Here is an 18,513-nt window from a genome sequence, read left to right on the forward strand (position 1 = left end):
AATCATATTAACTTTGATGGAATTTAGACCACAATGAAAACAATAATTAGAAGTTTTATAAAATTAGAAAATTTCAACTTTCATTTTCATCTGTGTGTCTCCTAAACTGACATTTGTGGGAATTTTTCCCTTCTGTTTTTCACTGCATTATGACTGATGTTATGAGAATCTCAATCTAAATTTTATCTTTATAACCTTAGCATTAAACCCCTTTTGATGGATTTAGATAAAATGTTTTAAGACATTTTTTTTAATGCAATGACTTAAAGAGGTGAAAAATTTGACTATAAGACTTGTATGTGATTTGCTATTATCTTGATAATCCAAAATTTGAACCTTAATTTATTCTTATTTTTTAAGCTTCAATTTCTAGCTATTAGTTCTTCCTTATTTATTTATTCATTTATTTATAATTGAAAAATAAATCCACTGTTGAAAGTATTCAAATTTAATCACTAATAAATTATTATCAGGTCACCTAGTTAATTTCTATTAGACACATTAACTAGATTGAACTTTTCTGTCATTCTAACTTTCCAAATCATGATTAATTCTTATTTTTCTAGTTTGTTTTGTTGTTGTTGTTGTTGTTGTTGTTGTTGTTGTTGTTTTTTGTTGTTTTTTTTTAAGTGGGCATCAGAATTGCACACACTATTCCAGTAATGGCCTCACTGGAGAGAATCAAATGTGAAAATTGCTACAGAATGCATTATTCAAATGTTACTGTGATAAAGGCCAGATAGCACCTAGCTACCCTGATAGATACAAAAGCTGTAATAACATTCCATTCCAAGCTTTCATTGGTTTTGGTTCCTGTGATTCTATGCACTCGCCACGTTCATTTTACTCTAAGTTTTGGTTACTCCAAAACTGAAAAGTGAAACTCATGCCAGCCCACAGTTCTCCCCCTTTCTGTACCCTTAATTTTGCATTGAAGCTATGCAAAAATATGCATTTTTGTTATATTTATTTAAAACAAAAATATTTTGGCACAACTGCGCTGAAAACTGGGTCATGACTTGTTCAGAATATTTACAGCCCTTTCAAGGAACATAGGTTTTATTTAGGGCTTGTAATGAATTCAGAATTTAAAAGAGTTTCGGGTCACAGTTGTAAATATTGTCCTGAACTAAATAACTGTACTTTTTAATGTTTCAAGATATGTTAATATAAGTTTTTGTTTTGTTTTGTTTTCCTGGTGAGTTATTGATTGAAGATATATATATATATATATATTTAATATTAATATTTTGGCATTTGAAAGGGAAGTGAAAGATTGAATGTAGTTCATTTCAATTAATTTTATTTAATTTTTTAACCCTTTTTAAAAACTTTTTTATTTTAACTTTATTTTAAACTTTGTTGCAAAAATGACTCAATAGAGAATTAAACTGAGGTCTGCTTTTCAATACCATTTGTGACAGTGATTTCCCCAAAACATTGCCTTATACAAATTGAGTTCACCATGTTCAGGCTGAGGACTCTTGGCAAAGTCACATTAGCTTAACAAGTGACCATGCATCAGCAGAGCAACAGTTAGAGCATGGGGGCATGTTTTCTGCTCAAACAAATAGATATAATTCAACATGAATATTTAGGCACAGAGTGAAATTACAGAGGCTTTGTTCAGTCTTTGTTGCTGATCTTGTGTATCCTCTTATCCTGTGTCAGTCATATACTAACCCAACCTATCTTAAGCCTCAGGAAAAAGATTAAACAGACATAGACATATACAAGCAGTTCCAACAAAGGACATGAAGATAATTTAGGGATTGAAGCATCTGACATATGAGGAGAAACTGAGAGGGCTGAGATTATTTAGTCCAAAGAAAGCTTAGGTGGATCTTATCAAAGTGTATAAATACCTAAATGGAGTGAATAAAAAAGGATGAAGCTAGAACCTTCTTAGTCATATCCTGTGACAGGATAGGAGGAAAAGGACATGAAATGAAGCATAGGAAATTCAGATTAAATAAACAAATTATTATTATTTATTTGTTATTTGTTTTGAATATGAAGCATAAGAATTCTGGTTAAACATAAGCATAGGAAATTCTGATTATACATAAGAAATATATATATATACATATGTTAGAGAGAGTGGTCGAGCACTGGAACAGGTTGCCCAGAGAAGCTGTGGATTCTTCATCCCTGTAGATACTCAAAACATGACTGGACATGGGCCTAAGCAATCTGCTCTAAACTCACTCTGCACTGATGAGAGGTATTAGACTAGATTAGACCAGAGGTGCCTTCTGACCTCATTAGTTCTGTCAATCTATGAAATTATATAGGTGAGATATCCCTTCTGGTGTTTTTTTTCCAGAGCTCTATTCATATTTTCCCCAAATGGACCCACACCAAACGTCTGCATTATGGTTCCACAGTAATATATGTATGTGCTTTAAATTTCCCTTTATCTCAGTAGTCCTTAGCAGCTGTTTCTAGCTCAACCATTTCTAGCACACTTCCCCACTGCACACGTTTTCCATCCACTACCTGCTTAGGGTAGAACTCCACTGTCAAACTTTCATAGACTGTATTAGATATTTGATATTATATATTGAAGTATTGATGTTGTAGGCATCTCAGCTTCATTTCTTCAGAGATACACATTACTTCTTACATGACGAGTCAGAAAAATCATGAGCTACCTCTTCTATTTTATCTGTAGAAAATGGTAAATGACAGTTTTTCCTTCATGGCAGGCTGAAATTTGCTGGATTGGTGGAACAACTCATAAATATTTGCTAAAATAATTCAGAGGTTGATCAAATCTAAAAGGAAATGCTGAATATGTACAGCTCAAGATAGCAAACGTAATAAAGCATAGAGTGTTGCAGAAAGCAATCACTCTTCACTTTCACAAGTGTAAGACATAGGTAGAGCTAAATAAACCTGCACATGTGTTTTTTCTTCTCCATCCTCACAGCTTCAACTAAGACATACTGTTCTTCGGCAAGTCATACTGTTCATTGGTATCAGAAAAAAATATCTTCTAATCCTATAGTTAGTCAGCAATTTGTAGTTATTTCTTCTTCTCATCTCTTAACCTGATATTACTTTTTTAATTCAATATTTTTGTTAAATCTTATCACTTTGATCAAACAATCACATACTTTCCATTAGAGAGTCATTACTGTTTATCAACGCACATTGCTTCATTTGTGTTTTGGCAGCTATCTTTAGCATATTCAGATATCAAGCCACTATGCTCACCTGCTTACTCAGTAGCGAACTGGGTACATTCACAGGTTGCCACCGTATTCTTACAATTCCCAGAAAATATTTGCAGAAGTTAACTATTTGAAGTCCATGAATACGATTCATGAAGTTAATCAGGTGAAAAGACGCATGCATTCTATTATTAACATTTGATGTAAGGATCTGGCTTGTTGCTCATATAATCTTCCTTTCCATGAGAAGGCTTTGTCAACTCTTGCTAAATTGGCAAACCCTATCTTGCACAGACAAATGCCAGTTTTTGTGCTGATCCTTGTAAACCAAAACCATCATGTTTCATGGAGCTCTCTTCATATCTGTTATAATACCTAAACAAATGGGGTGAGTTGAGGACAGTGTTGCAGCCCTAACTCTGAATTTCCTAGCTTTTGTGGGCTTAAGTCATACCCTTAATGTTATTTGAAAGTATTTTTTTGTGGTTTAATATATACTATAACTTGTTCTTTTGTGACAACTGGATTTATACTGGCTTCATCCCTAATACCACTGGAAACTGGAAGCAGGTCATAGTGTGAGCCTGCCTTCCAAATATTTTAAACAGAAAGTCACCATTCTGTACTCATTGCTCTTGTTCTCCAATAAAAGTCCTGTTTTCCATATTAATTAGAATGATACCTCTTATGTCAATACCACATCCAATGTGTAGACTATTTATCCGCCTGAATGTTAAAGGTGAACAAATGAACAAAAATCTCTTTGTGTTTTTTTCTCCTTTCTTTGTTATTCATATGAAAAGGTTTAGTTTTAATGGGGGGAAAAAAAAAAAAAAGTTTTTTTTCTTACATTAGTAATTCTTTTCTTGTCTAACTTGACTTTCCTTGGTTGATTTCTTAGTTGCTCTATGCTGTGTACAAACATTTTAATGCTACATGCTGTGTTCATGTTGACAAAAGTTTGATTGTGTCAACCTATAAACAGCTTTTAATATGTCTTCACATTACAACTATAAGCTTTAATGAGTGCCTGAGTAACATTATGTCACAGAACAAAATAAGTTCCTGGTTACGTATGAATGTTGACGTACTTCCTGTGTGGAAGTTTTGCCTCCTAATGATTGCTCAGGTCACAGATCTGAACTTTTATATTGGAAGTTGAATTGAGTAGCAGAATGCTCTTCTAAATATGTACAAACATTTGTGTTTGTTTTGGAGATAAATACTTTTCTTGTCAGTTCACCTGGGTAGGACTGACTGACTGCAGAGCAAAATACATTCCAAACCCGTATGATTCTCCATAGAGGAGGAAGATGTTGGTTCCCTCCAATCAGGAGGAGATCCCTGTTTCACATGAACCAAAGGAATGGAGACATCTGTGGAAGAAAATGAGTGAGGGGAACAGGACAGGAGAACCGGAGAAGCTTGAGAACTGAAGATCTTGAAGAGGCCCTTGGTATTACTTTTCTCCTTATACAGTGAGGAAGTGGTGGTTCCAAATGCAAGGTTCACTCCACCACTATGCCATAGTCTCTTTCCTTCCCAGGGAGTGATTTTATGGTCACTATAATCAAACATGTCACTGAAATGGGCAGTCCCTCCCTTCCTAGACTTCTGACTGTGTATTCCCGACTTGCCATCTCCCCTATCCAGGCATTAGGGAGAGACCATTGATTCAGTAAGTCACCTCAGGGAACCAAGCTGGCTGTAGATGGACCCTTTTTTTCCTACCTTTTCACCATCCAACTTGCATATGAAATGGAATAAAAAAAGTATGAAACTTCATCCTCATTTGCACTGATATAGCTATATGGGTGGGTTGTTTGTTTTTTTTGTTTGTTTGTTTGTTTGCTTGTTTGTTTTTTGGTTCATTTCCATGATCTGTTTACAGCACAAAGCCAAAAACACCTGAGATAAGAATGAGGGAAAACTGAACAGGAATATAATATTTTTTCTTTACCACTGAATAAGCTGTAACATTCACATAACATTTATACAGCCACAGAGAGAAGCCGGATAAGAGGAAGCATTCTAGACACAGAGAGAGCAGAAAGGATCTTGGATAGCTTACCTGCTCTCTGTCTGACCAAAAACTTTGCTGAAGTGACTTTTGTAACACAAAAGCTTTGGTCATATATACAGAAAGTCAATAAACACTGGCTTATTTTTGGAAAGGCAACTGATGTTGGTAAAATTACTTGATTCCTTATCTTTTCATAAAGGTGTATGTCACCATTTCCAAGCAGACTGAGGCAATATTTTAGGAGCTGTGATTATCAGGCCTGTTCTCAAAAGACGCAGAAGACCTTACCACTGTGCCAAACACTGGCTAAAAGGGATTACTCGGAACACTGTGTTAGGGCTATTGTAACAAGAGAAATGCCTTTTACACAGATTTGGCTATCAGCTCAGCGATGTCTTATTTAATTAAGGAGTGCTTAAGAAAGCTTCGTTTTTGCAGCTGTCTTATTTTTTCCCCATTAAAATTAACCAGTATAAAAACAGTCCTTTGTTGTTTGATGTAGTTTTCACTTTGCAGAACATTTGTAATAGGAGGGATGAACAATGTTGTTTGTTTGTTTTGTTTGTTTTTCTCTTGAAATTTAGAGTTGCGAAATGTGATAGTAGGCATTTGACAAATTGTGTTAATCTTTTGTTGCCTTTTTGGAATGCTTTTTTTTCTCATGTAATCTCAGGTCCACGTACTTACCCCTTATATCTACCTTATGCAAAGAAGTCACACTGTTTTGTATAATATGTGGGAATATGAAACAAATATAAAACAGTAAGCCACATGTCACAGGATCTATCACCCTGTTTGGTGGCTGGCAGAATGTGTGAGGCTCTGGCTATCCTATACTGACCAGATAACTTCCTACTAACATTGATGCAAACTGGGTTAATCTTAAAGCTGTTTCATCTATATTGCTTTGCTGAGAATTACAGAAGTTCACAAGACTGTGAATTTGCCATAAATAAGGTAATATCCCAAAAGGGATATCTTCTCAGATTCTCAAAATTGGAAGACCTCACCAAAATGACATTGGCCATGTTGCAGCTAGTGCATAATAGTAACGTAGTTCGCTTGCTTCTTCTCTTAGAGCCAGGTCATCTCACTATGATTGGCAAAAGTATTACATATATACACATCTTGTCTCCCTTTTTGTGACCTCTAAATAGCAAAAAGCTAAAGACTATTGGGAGTTCATGCTTTCTACCTCCAAATACAGCACTGAAGACTGTGTAATGAGTTTGGTGTACGTATGTGTATATGTAGGTTTGTCAATATGTACACATATAAAAACATACATGCACACACACAGAGTTTAGTTTTAACTTACATTAAAGTGTGTAAGTGTATTTGTGAGACGGGAACTAACAAAATGCATAATGAAGTCCCAGCTCCTCCTAAAATTTGAGAACAGAAAGCCCTTTTCCAAGCTTTCATGTATGGAAATACCAGATGAGTCAATGGGTGTTCTCCATGATAGGAGCTTCCAGGACTTTCTCTATGTCAGCAGCATTGCCTTATAACATATTTTTAAAGTTTGCCCATCATCCACAGCCACCACTGAATTAAATTTTGGTGCTCAGTAGCCCTGAAACTGGGCTGATGGCTTAAATGATTCTTCAGGAAAGACAGTCACGCAGAAACAGTTTAGAAAATTAACATCTGGCATTTGGGTTAATATGAGATTTGCTCAAGGTGACAATTCCTGGTAAAAATTATCCTGGAGAGGAAAAATCAAAAAGAAAAAAAAAAAAAGAAAGAAAGAAAGAAAGAAAACCTGACTTACTCATAGTGTAATAACACTGTGCTTTTAAAATGTTTTTAACCACAAACAGTTTGGAGCAACCAACTGCAATCTATTAAGTTTCAGCTCACAGGGATTTTATTTTTTCCTCAACCCTTTATTGTACGTTGTATAAGTATTTATAGGAAATTCACAAATCTACTGACTTTATGAGAAATATGTAGCTTTCTGTGGAGAAACCAAATAACACCCAATTATAGCTCCTAAGGTAGATCTCGGAAATTAAAGAAAATTTTCACTGTTAATTGATGTATATGTTCTACAGTATTATTTTTCATTGTCCTGGGAGTTATTTCCTTTTAACTTCAAGGACAAATCCAGATTGATTTATAAAAGTAACACTGTGTAGGACACTGGAACTTTTATCTCATTTCTTGCTTTAGGACAAATCAAGCAAAACTTTTCTTAGAAAGTATATCTATGCAGAACAATACATTTTTCAATACCTAGCTTATATATGGCAAAGATTACATATAAAATACATTTATCCATCTTGAATATTAGCAATATTTTAATCCCGTACTGGTATTTATAACCATAATACTTCTTTATCCACACAGACCATTCAGAGGTTTCAATGAGAACTGAAACCTGTTTATCTCAGCAACAATGGAGCTAATCTGTTTTTGCAAATGAATAAAAAATCCAGTAAATTTTTCTTGCAATAACATCGTCATGTATTTTTCCATCTCAGTTTTAGGATGTGGTTATGTTTTCTGATGTGCAGTAAACTATGCTGTTTGGCTAATCAAAAAGTCAAAAAGTGATGAAATCTAATGACTAAATCCCATGCTTCATGGACTTGCCCATTATCTGTTACTATACTTTCATGGATTTATTAAATATTTTATAGCTGAGGCTTAGCTATAGCACATAGTATCATACTATGTTAGGATAGCAGTTATTGTATCTAGAAATAGAAGTCTGTTTAATGGCTGCAAGTGTTGTATAATGCTGCTTGGAAGCTAGTTAGAGGCAAACAATGTTTGCTTTGAGACTGTGATGGTTTCAAGCCTTATTAAAGGATTCATCTTGTATTCTTCCTGCCCCTGTTATTCCTTTTTTGTTGTTGTTATGCTGGACATAAGCAGATAATTTTTTCACAAGATGAAGCCTCTATTGAAGATTGTTTGTTTTATTTTCCTGTCAGGTATGCTATCAAAACAACATTGTCAGAAGACAGAAGAGATGGGGGTGTGGAGGTGAAGATTTGCCATTTCCTCACATGGTGGGGCTTGTTCCTCTAACTAACAAGTCTGAGATTGCAGGAACAGAAGAAAAATGAGCTACTTAGTGAACCAAGTGTCAATAGTATAACACCTGGGAGAAGAGACAGTGGGAATGGGAGACGGATCTAGCTTGGTAATCACTGATGATTTTGTCACCTAATCCTGAAAAAAACTATCTTCAGTTTGGGCTAACTGATGGAATCTGGTCCTGTGAAGATTTAAAAGAAAACATAGGTAGTGGACTGCAGTACTTGGGAGCGTCTCTGCCTACTACATTTGTCAAGAGGATATTGTTGGGCTTGGTTTCTATTTTATGCAAACATTGATGGGATATTATTTCAGATGATGGGCATTGAGCCTACTCTGTAATTTGGGGATGTGCTAGAATTTGTCTCTTTTAAGATTGAGTGCAAATATTGTTTTATAAACTGTGGATAATCAAGCAATAATTAATTAATTAATAATGAATAAATGGGAGATCAGCTCTTCTCCAATAAGGAACTGAACCAGTATTAGCCTGATGTGGACTGATCAAATGTCACCTGTACTATGTATTCCAGCTAAAAACAAAAGAAGCACTTTCTTGAGTTTTAAAAATAAATTACTATCTCAGTCCTTATGTAAATTCTCACAGTTTCAATGGATTTGAGGGAATTACAAGATTAATTCTGTTATTTGAAGATACACAGCAGTAGAAAAGTATCTGGAGTTTGTGTTAATTTATCTAACAATATGTTACGACAAAATTCTTACCTGTTTGGTATTGATGGTGTTTAAGAATCTAGAATCCATATTCTAGATTCTAGAATATAGACTGTGTCCTAAATGTTTACTTAGGTATAGGTACCTCTGAATTACAAACTTAAATCCTACAGGTGTCACAGAACTCATGGTCCATAGATCTGAGTCTACACTGACCTGAAAGTAGGTGCCATAAAAGGCCTGGAATTGAAAATACAATCCTTCATGATTATTTTTGTATGTTAGGTGCATCCTTGAAACTGAATCTAATCACTGCTGGGAAAGAGGAAATTTTGTTATAGCATATATTAAAGATTCTCTGTGTAACAGAGTTTGTGGTTCTTAAGCCTTTGACCCTCCCATTTACTTTGCTAGGGGTAAATTCAGACAGGAATTTATGTCTGCTACAGAGTGGCAGGAACAATCAGAAATTAAGACCATCCACAACATTCTAGACTCTCCAGATTAAACCTGATGCATATTTTGCAGGAACAAAAGTACGAGTAAGTGTTAAAATTAATTACTAATACTACTGGAATTTATCATATTAATAGAATAAACTAATTAAATTATTCTAGTAATAATGAAGATATTCTAGCATATGACATTGTCTTACAGTTCATGGGGCTTGGCATATTGGAGAATGAAGCCAAAAAATGTACTTCAGAATACTTTGGAAGCATGACATATGCAGAACATCATATTCATGCTGTAAAGCTTATCTGATATCTCCAAAAGATTTCTAGGAACTGTGTTCCTGGGTATATAAAGGTGTTAAAAATCTTCTTCTGATACTAAGATATCTGGAAGAAGGGGAAAGTTCAGGGACTCAAGAAGACAGACAGGGTGATTAACCTCAGCTGCCAAGAGTGATTTGGAGTCTTTTGAAGACTCATTCTGAGAAATAAACCATACTGATTTGATTAGATTAAAAAGGTCTGACAGATTAATTTAAAGCAATCTATACCAACCTTATTGGATGAAAAGGTGACATGTATTCTGGAATAGGACCTGTATTAGATAAAGAGACAGGTGAAATGACCTGAGTAGTTTAATGAGGCTCTCCAATCCTTCTGTATGTGTTCCTCAAGTAGATGATGATTGCCTGCCTGATAAACTAGATTTGCACATAAATTCTTCATTGCTTTATGAATTGATTTCTCGGTATCTTTTACTGTTCTATGCAGATAACTAACATTGTGACAAATGGCTGTGAACTTATTAGACCTGTCATTGTCCCAGAGAAAGCATGGGTAGAGGTTCTTCCCTGAAGTCAGACTAGCAGAAATTATCTCAAAGACCTGCAGCCTCAATTTCCTCCTGGATGGAGGGAAAATATAGGCTTCTGTAACAAAAAGAAAATGGTAGTATTTCAAGATTTAAGACTTAGAAAGGACCACTGAAAGACACACAAATGGATTAAAGGTGCATTAAACTCAGAAACTGTTAAAGAAGTACTCTGGGACACACCCATCCATGAGGATTTTTTGGAAAGAAAGGATTTTGGAAGGAGGTAAGATAAAACAAGGGTTAGATGGCTGAATGTTCTGAATGTGCCTCCCAGTTTTTATAGAATGATATAACTGAACTGTGTTTAACTCAGTTTAAATTTTTACTTTGTGGTTGACCTTTTCCAGATTAATGACACAGTTTCAGTGGTAGGACACAGGAGATTTGCCAGTTGAAGTGATTAAGTAAAAACATTAAGAGAAACTATATATATTGTTGCCTAGCAGAGAACCAAAACATTTTTTTCATGAAAGCCACATGAACTTATTTTCCAGGTCTTAAAAATGGCTGTGCATGGGACATCAATAGAAAGGAACTGGCAGAGAGAAGTGATTTGTAGTAGTTGCACTTTGGATGGTGATGATAATTATTACAATATCCCCAAATACTTCTCATATGAAAAATATATATACATATTTGAAAAATAGTGCCAGAGTATTAAGGTCACACTCCAGCTAGATACCTTGAAACATTCTTCGCTACTGAGTTTAATTACTGTCTCTTTCAGATCTTTCTACCAATTTCCAGATGTTACCTTAAATCTGATATAGATAAATGAAGGCTCTTAATCTTTTCCCTGTTAATCCCTTTTACCTTCTCTGTAGTCAATATGAATAACACCAATCTGCTTGCTCAGTCCCAGACCCTTGGCATAACCTTTGGGTTGGGCTTTATTCCAGACTTCCACATCCAGGTTCCACCTGCGTCTTTGCCCTCTGAGGCCTCCATTCTGGGCTGGGATGAATCTGTCTCTGAACACGTCTGTCTGTGCACCCTAATTATACCTAGACAACAAAAGCATATAGTTTGGGTTAGATTAATTTTTAGTGGACCATAGATGAATAAAGCAAATGTCCATATGAGATAATGAAGGTGATGATAATCAAAGATTTAGCGACATGATATAATAGCAAAACATGGAATACAAGAGATGATCTGGTGAAGGAACTTTTAGGAACATTTTGAAAGTCTAGGCAACAATATTTGTTTTTATTCTATCACGAGTTGATAACTTTCTCTCTTTTTTAATTTTTAAAAAAAAAAAAAAAAAAAAAAAGAAACACATATCCACAATTTTTGAACCTACCTCTGGATTCAGCTCCCAAGCTCTGGAAACACCAAACAACTCTAGAACAGAATGCATGTGTTGGAGGAATAGGTGGAGAAAAGAAGTAAACTAAAGTGTGAGTATTCAAACAACACTGCAGCATTTACACTAGACAAGGAATGGGGACAGTAAATAAAAACTAAGTTGGAAGATCTTGCTAACTTTTGCTAGTAGAGGGAATGAGCTGAATGTGGCAGTTCAGATTTTCTTCAGTTCTCAAAGACTTTGAACTGTGAGAGTAGTTCACCACCCCTGTAGAGTAGGATGTGTTAATGCCCTAGTAAGCAGATTTGGTATCCTATTGCTTCTGAATCAATCAATTTTGTAAAATACCAGGGCAATTCCTTCCTTTAGGTGACACTGGAAGCTAATAGTCTTTTAATAGAAACATTTTATTTTTGAAATATGAAATCATTTGGTATAAGAACTGAGTAAGTATCTGTTCATTTCATGTTTATGACAAACAAGGACTGAAATTACGTGTGAAAGAAAGAGGGGAACTTGCTTGTGTATTGTATTGTATTGTAATTTGCTTGTGTATTGTATTTTAAATGCTCTATTATATTTCTGTGTGAAAAGAAAAGGGCTTATAATAATATTTTTTTAATTTTTTAATTCTATGTAAATGATAAAAATATAAACTTCTTTCTTAAGCAAGAATTACTCAGTTAACTTGTCCTCTCATTTCTTTGAAACTTGATTCCAACCAAGACCATCTGTCCTTTCCTAAAGGTTTTCAAGTAGCTAAAGTAGCTTCCTCTTTTTTTTTTTTTATTATTTTTTTCCTTTTTTTTTTTTGTTTTGTTGGGTTATTTATATTTAAAAAATATTTTGATATTGGTGCATTTAGCAGACTGAAAATACAGTTGTTGTATCCCCCATAAAGGTAACTATAGAATATGTGCATGCAAGGAATGTATTTAAGAATTATATTTAGTCTGCACCAGGAATATATCTAGTGCACAATCATGTATCTTGTGAATGAGTGTTGTAATTCCTCCTCAAATGGAATTCTTTCTTCTTGATAATTGCCACTTCAATGTAACCAAAAGTAATTGTAGGCTGGTGGAGCCAGAGAATTCAATTTCATTAACACCAAGGCTATAAATATGAGGTATCAGTTTGTATTTGCAGATTATTTTTTGTTTTGCTTGTGTGGATTACACTTAAAATTAAAAAGGACTTTTATTTATTTGAAAGAGGCTGTGAATGTTATTATGTAGATTACCTGAATGAATACAATTTATTTAGGCAGACAAGTAACGTACATTTATCTTGTGTTTCCAGATATTTTCCTGTTCTCTGGCAATTTGAAAAATAAAATTCTCATCTGCCTGTTTAAAATGTATTGGTCTACATCATGCTATGATAAACAAACAATCTATATGAAGTCTGATTTTTATTTTATTTTTTTTTACTTTTTGAATAAATATTCTAAAGAGCTGTGTTGTCTAGATATCCAAAATCTCTATGTGCTATTCACTGCAAAGGTTAACCCAATTTCAGAAAGACTGGAGTTGTTAGATTTCACGGGCATTACTTAAGTAAAATTACCATCTAAGTGAAATGGGAAAACATCACATGAAAAACAAACAAAACTGTCTTGTAAAAAGATGTCTTAATCCCAAATGAAACAAGAATATCATTTAGTCCAGTTAAAAATCGAGGTGAAAAATTGGAAGAAATTTGCAGGGAACTTTGCCATTTTGTTTTACAGAAAGTGAATGGATATGTTCCCATTTCTGTGGAAAATTTTGGAGGTACCTCACATAATTTATAATTGATTTTCCACTAAACTGTTGAAAAATCTTTTTTTACTTCTGCTACTAAAGTGCAGCACCAGCAAAAATCCACAGAACATCTTGGCAAATTCTTCAGAAATTAACTCTACCTCAAAAACTTGAAAGTATGATGTCTTTTTTTATTATTATTATTATTATTATTTTTTATTTTGAAAAAAAGAATACCCTGAGTGTGTGGAATACATTAGTTCCATAATTCAGTAAAAGGCTATAGTACTGTAGTTATAGAAATACATTTTAGCAGAACTTTTCAAATTGGACTTTAAGGTAAACTTTGTACTTTTTAGATTTGAAATATAATAGCACCTTTTTAGAGTTCTTGGACCTAATCTGTGTCTTAGATGCCATGTATCAACAAGTGTCAAGCCTGCAGTTGGTTTGCTGTTTCCTAGATTTCTGAAAGTCTGGATATTAAAAATTCTTAAAGAATCATCTAATGGGTTTTATTATAATATAATGAATCTTTTAGTTCAGAGTTGTTGGCAATTTTCTATAGCACCAAATAATGTTTTATGATCTGAAGAGCAGTAAAGGAAATCACAGGTTTTGTTTACTGTATGAGAACTTTGCCTACAACTTGAACGTAGTACAGGGAGCCGTTAGAATTAACTTTAATTAACAACTTCACCAGGACGATTAAAATCAAGGAAAATGGCTTATCCTTTCCTCTAAAGTATAGTTCTAGCTGCCCTGTTTGAGGTCCCATGTTTAACACAGAAGGGAGCGAGGGGTATGCTTTTATTGCTCACATTGTAACTGTACTTTGGAGAAAGCAGTCTTCAGCTAAAGCTAAAAGTCCTTTGGAAGTAAACAGGCGTTGCTGCTGATGAAAGTGGGACCAGCATTTCCCCCTCAGGTTCCACAAAAACTAACCTGGAACCATTCCCAATGCAGCATTCTCATTTTTCAAAACTATCTCCACAGCATCATTTGCAAAATGACTTACTCCATAGGCTTCAGAAACAGTTAAATGTAAGGGTTTCACTTGCTGTCACAAGGTACAGACAATAAGCTACTCTTTATCTCCTAAACGCTTTAAGAATATGTTTAGTTTAGCTGTAGTATTAGATCTTAGCATTGCTTTGCTAAGAAAAACCGTCTATGGTGTACATGATTACTTTCACTGCTAATAAATTTATACATTTCACTTGTCAGTGGTGAGATTTTCAGATAGTCTTTAAAGAAATATGTCTATTTTCTGTCAATTTAATTCCATTATATACCTTGAAATGCACTATTTAAGAGACATATATATACTTATGTTTCTTATTTTCTAACGGCTAATATTAGATTATGTATTTTATGATGCTAAGACCTAGCTTCATCCAAGTTTATTTTCAAATAGAAATGCCTATTTCTATCTGTGTCTTAATAGAGATTTGAGGATGGATATTGTCATGTTTTATGAATTGAAAACCTTCAAATACATGGTAGAATATTAACAGAAAATTCTCAACTGAAATGCTAATTTACTGACAATATCATATACACATGACATCCAAGACAATATTGACTACCTTCTGTATGTATATGTTGCTTAAAGCATATGAATTATAGCAAGTTTTGTACTTCAAACAGAAAACATCTGGTTTAGAGATCATTTAGAATTAACAAGTGAATTCCTGCCTTCAAGATTGATTGTTTAGTGACTAATTTTGAAAAAAAAATCCTTCTTGATCTTTAATATAAAATTTGGGTATTTTTTTCCTTGTAGTGACTAGTCTGTCTTCTATACCAGGTATAGTTATTATTTATACCTTTGGTCCCAGGAATAAATATTAGCTTGAATGAGGTCACTCATTTAAGCTTTAAACATTTGTTTATAGGATGCAGATCAACTGAGCTTCATCATATTCAAGATAACTCCTGTCATCTTGACAAGGATAAGACAAGGATGAAATCATACCTCAGGTTAACAATCTGTTCTAGTATTATTTCAGGTTTCAAACTGGTTTCCACAGAATCTTCCATCCTCTACAATATGTTATAATGATTCAAGCTTTCTATGCTCAGAAATTTCTGCTACAGTGTACTTTGGCTGTGAAGCTTCTCACGCTGGTATTTATAAATGTGACATGGTTCCATTTACTAAAACCACAGTGGAAGCTCATTTGATTTATATATCTTATTTACAATTATGTAGGCTGCTAATTCTACTTTAAATTTTCTGAGCTGTAAGCCTTGATGGATACCATAAAAATGGTCTTTTGGGTTATTAATTGATTAATTCTAGAATAATCTGATGCTATCATATAATTAAATTGTTCCGTATGTTCACAAAGACAGGGAAAATTAGCAGCAATAGAACTCTCATCCCTTCCTCCCTCTATTCAAAAAAAGAACATTATATCCATTTTCAAATTACCATATCCCAAGGGAAAGTTTCTGTGTAACTTCTATTTTCCCCTCCACAAAAGAAAAAAAAAAAAAAAAAAAAAAAAAAAAAAAAAGTGGACAGTTAAAAATGAAGGGTTCCTGAACATGACTTCAGTACACAGGAAAATACACCAGTCTGAATTATCTTCCTTTTTTACCTCTCATATTTTCACCAGCTCTATTGCCCCTCTTTAATTTCACCTTGCCTTCACCTTTATTATTCTTTTCTGCTACACACTTTACAAATACTGTCCTATTCTTTTGGAGTCAGTTGTCCTCTTTGACCCAAATTTATACCCAATATTAAAATTCTGCAATGTGATTTGAGATGCGGAAAGAAAATCATTTGTGTTTTGTACAGGGACAAATAAATTATTTTCACTTACTCATGTGCTATAGAAGTTGAAAGTAGAAATAGCTTAAGATCTTTTGACATGTTAGAGATACTGTAAGAAAATTCTGACATTTTCTATTATAGGTTGCTTTTTTAATTGTTTATAACCTTGCTAAGATTAAACTGCTGAGGTTGGCATTTTGTTGTCTGACGGGCCAGATTTGTTCATTGTAACTTTCATTTTCTCTGAATATGTTTTATACATTCTTGTTTTATGCTTGACAATGTTTTATCCATGACAATGATCATGAGTCCACACTTTGAAGCAGGGACTTGTTATTTGCTAGAACTGTCTGAGTTTTAGATATGGGCCTTTTGCTATACCTCAAAAATTTGTCCAGCTTTGGCCAACTTGCTGTTCTCTGATTAGTCTTAATTTACACATCCTTAGTTTTGCTAATGGATTTTCACACACATTTTATCAATATTCACTATGCCTTAGGCATGCCATGTCTGCTCAGAGAACCAATTAACCATTAAAACTGCTTGAAACATCTTCAATCACATTGAGAAAATGATTCTAATGGATTCCCCATGCAGTTGTTTCCAGGACGCAGCATGATGAACAGTGTCTACAACATGCAACATTTTAGTGCTTTCTATGCTAGCTTGAGATGACTGTCTATATCTGCATTGGACAGTGAAATACTTGCCTCTATATAGGGCTGTACGGCACTTCTATCAATCCTGGGTTAACTAGTAACAGTTTAGGTATCTGCATTATTCTACCTTACCTGCTGTTTGTCCACAGCCTTCCTGTATTCACTATACGCTTACTCTTGCTCCTGAAACATCACGAGTAAGGCAGAGGGGAGAAAGGGTATTCAAGAAAGAACAGAGGAGACTAAGGCTGTACTGTCAGAATCTTGGAGGAGGAGGGAGAACAGCTTCATGGGGAGAGCATGTAGGTGAGCTGAGCAGGAAAGTCTCTACAGACTGGGACAGAAAGGCGTATAAACACAAGCAAATGCCTGAGAGATTCTAGTCCCTGCATTCCTGTGTTGCCTGTTAAGTAGGTATGGAAACCCTTAGAAGACATCATGTCTCGGCATTCATTAGTGTCAAGCTCAGAGAGAGGGTGAGAAGTTTCTACTTTTGCCATTTACTGCGTTAGCTCAGGTCATAGATGACTGTGTTGTAATACTAAATGTTGTGACGCAGTTGAGGACCAATAGACTACTTCAGGTTGGACCTCTAGGTTTTAAGGTAAATTTCAGGAAATGACAGTAAAAAATACTGCATGTGTGTAAGAATCAAAAAGTCAAATACTTTGAAGTTGTGTTCACATTGAAGATGTTTGCTCTGTATTCAGTACACTTGTGTTTGTGTATTGCAATGATGCTTTTAACTATGCTTTTGAATGTTAAACACTTTTTGTTGTTCTACTGATGAGGCAAATTTATTAATAAATAGTAGGACAAAAGCTGAATATTTTGACTGTTAGAAAGCATGGATTAAATGGCATTGGATTCTGTATATCCAAATAAGATGTAATTTAGATTTTTTTGATGAGAACATTGCTTTACTGTGTCTGACAAATGACAGGGAAACATTTTTTTACATTCCGTTCAAATGATCACCTTCAAGTTTCTGTGACAATTGCTTAAAATGAACAGGACAGCCCATATTTTTCAGAGCTATTGTTTCACAGTCCCATTATCCTCCAGAAGAAAAAGAATGGCTTTGTAAAATAAGCATGTTGGGTATTTGATATTTTGCTAACAATGAGATCTAGACAAAAACTGAGGTACTGGTTTACAAGTATAGAAAACACATATTGTAGCTACTAGACTGCAGGATGCATAAACTCTCTGTTTTACCAAGTATGCATTGCTACACAAGTAGATGAGCAAGGTAAAACACTTGGTGCTGTGGACATCCATATAGAAGTCATTGATGGCATACACATTCCAACTGGTGTCTAGCCCATGACAACTAAGATTATACAAAACCACAAAGGCTTTCATTCAGCTCTCCTATGGCCTTGCAGGACCACCAAGGAAACATTTACAGTCATCTAGAAATGCTTCATAGAAAGGCTTGACAATGGCCATGTTTTCTGCAACTCTGGCCTCGGACTGAAAATGGACGTTAAGACTTCTTGCTACAGCAGGGACAGGATCATTCCTGGCATTTGGGTACCTTCGCATTACTGGAGACACTGCATATCCCTGCAGTGCTGGAACCTGGGGGAGCATCTAGATAAACATGTAGCCCATCTGTGGTTTGTATTCTTACCATGTCTGCTTTGAAAAAGAATGTCATTTTATGTGTGGCAGAGCAGGCAAAAACATTTCCATCAACCTCCAGATAACTGGTACTTGCTGTGTCCAATATAACCTCTGTGAGAACAGGGTGAGTGG

General features: G+C 34.6%; 1 long non-coding RNA gene across 1 annotated transcript in view; it reads left to right on the forward strand.

The window, feature by feature from the left end:
• Nucleotides 1–12,875, forward strand: part of LOC137846234 (uncharacterized) — a 110,555-nt gene extending 97,680 nt beyond the window's left edge. The window contains exon 5 of the long non-coding RNA XR_011090429.1: nt 8,142–12,875. This is a non-coding gene — a long non-coding RNA (uncharacterized lncRNA). The remainder of the gene's footprint in view (nt 1–8,141) is intronic.
• Nucleotides 12,876–18,513: the final 5,638 nt, after the last annotated feature.

Source organism: Anas acuta, chromosome 1 (assembly GCF_963932015.1).
Source record: "Anas acuta chromosome 1, bAnaAcu1.1, whole genome shotgun sequence".
Lineage (NCBI taxonomy): Eukaryota > Metazoa > Chordata > Aves > Anseriformes > Anatidae > Anas > Anas acuta.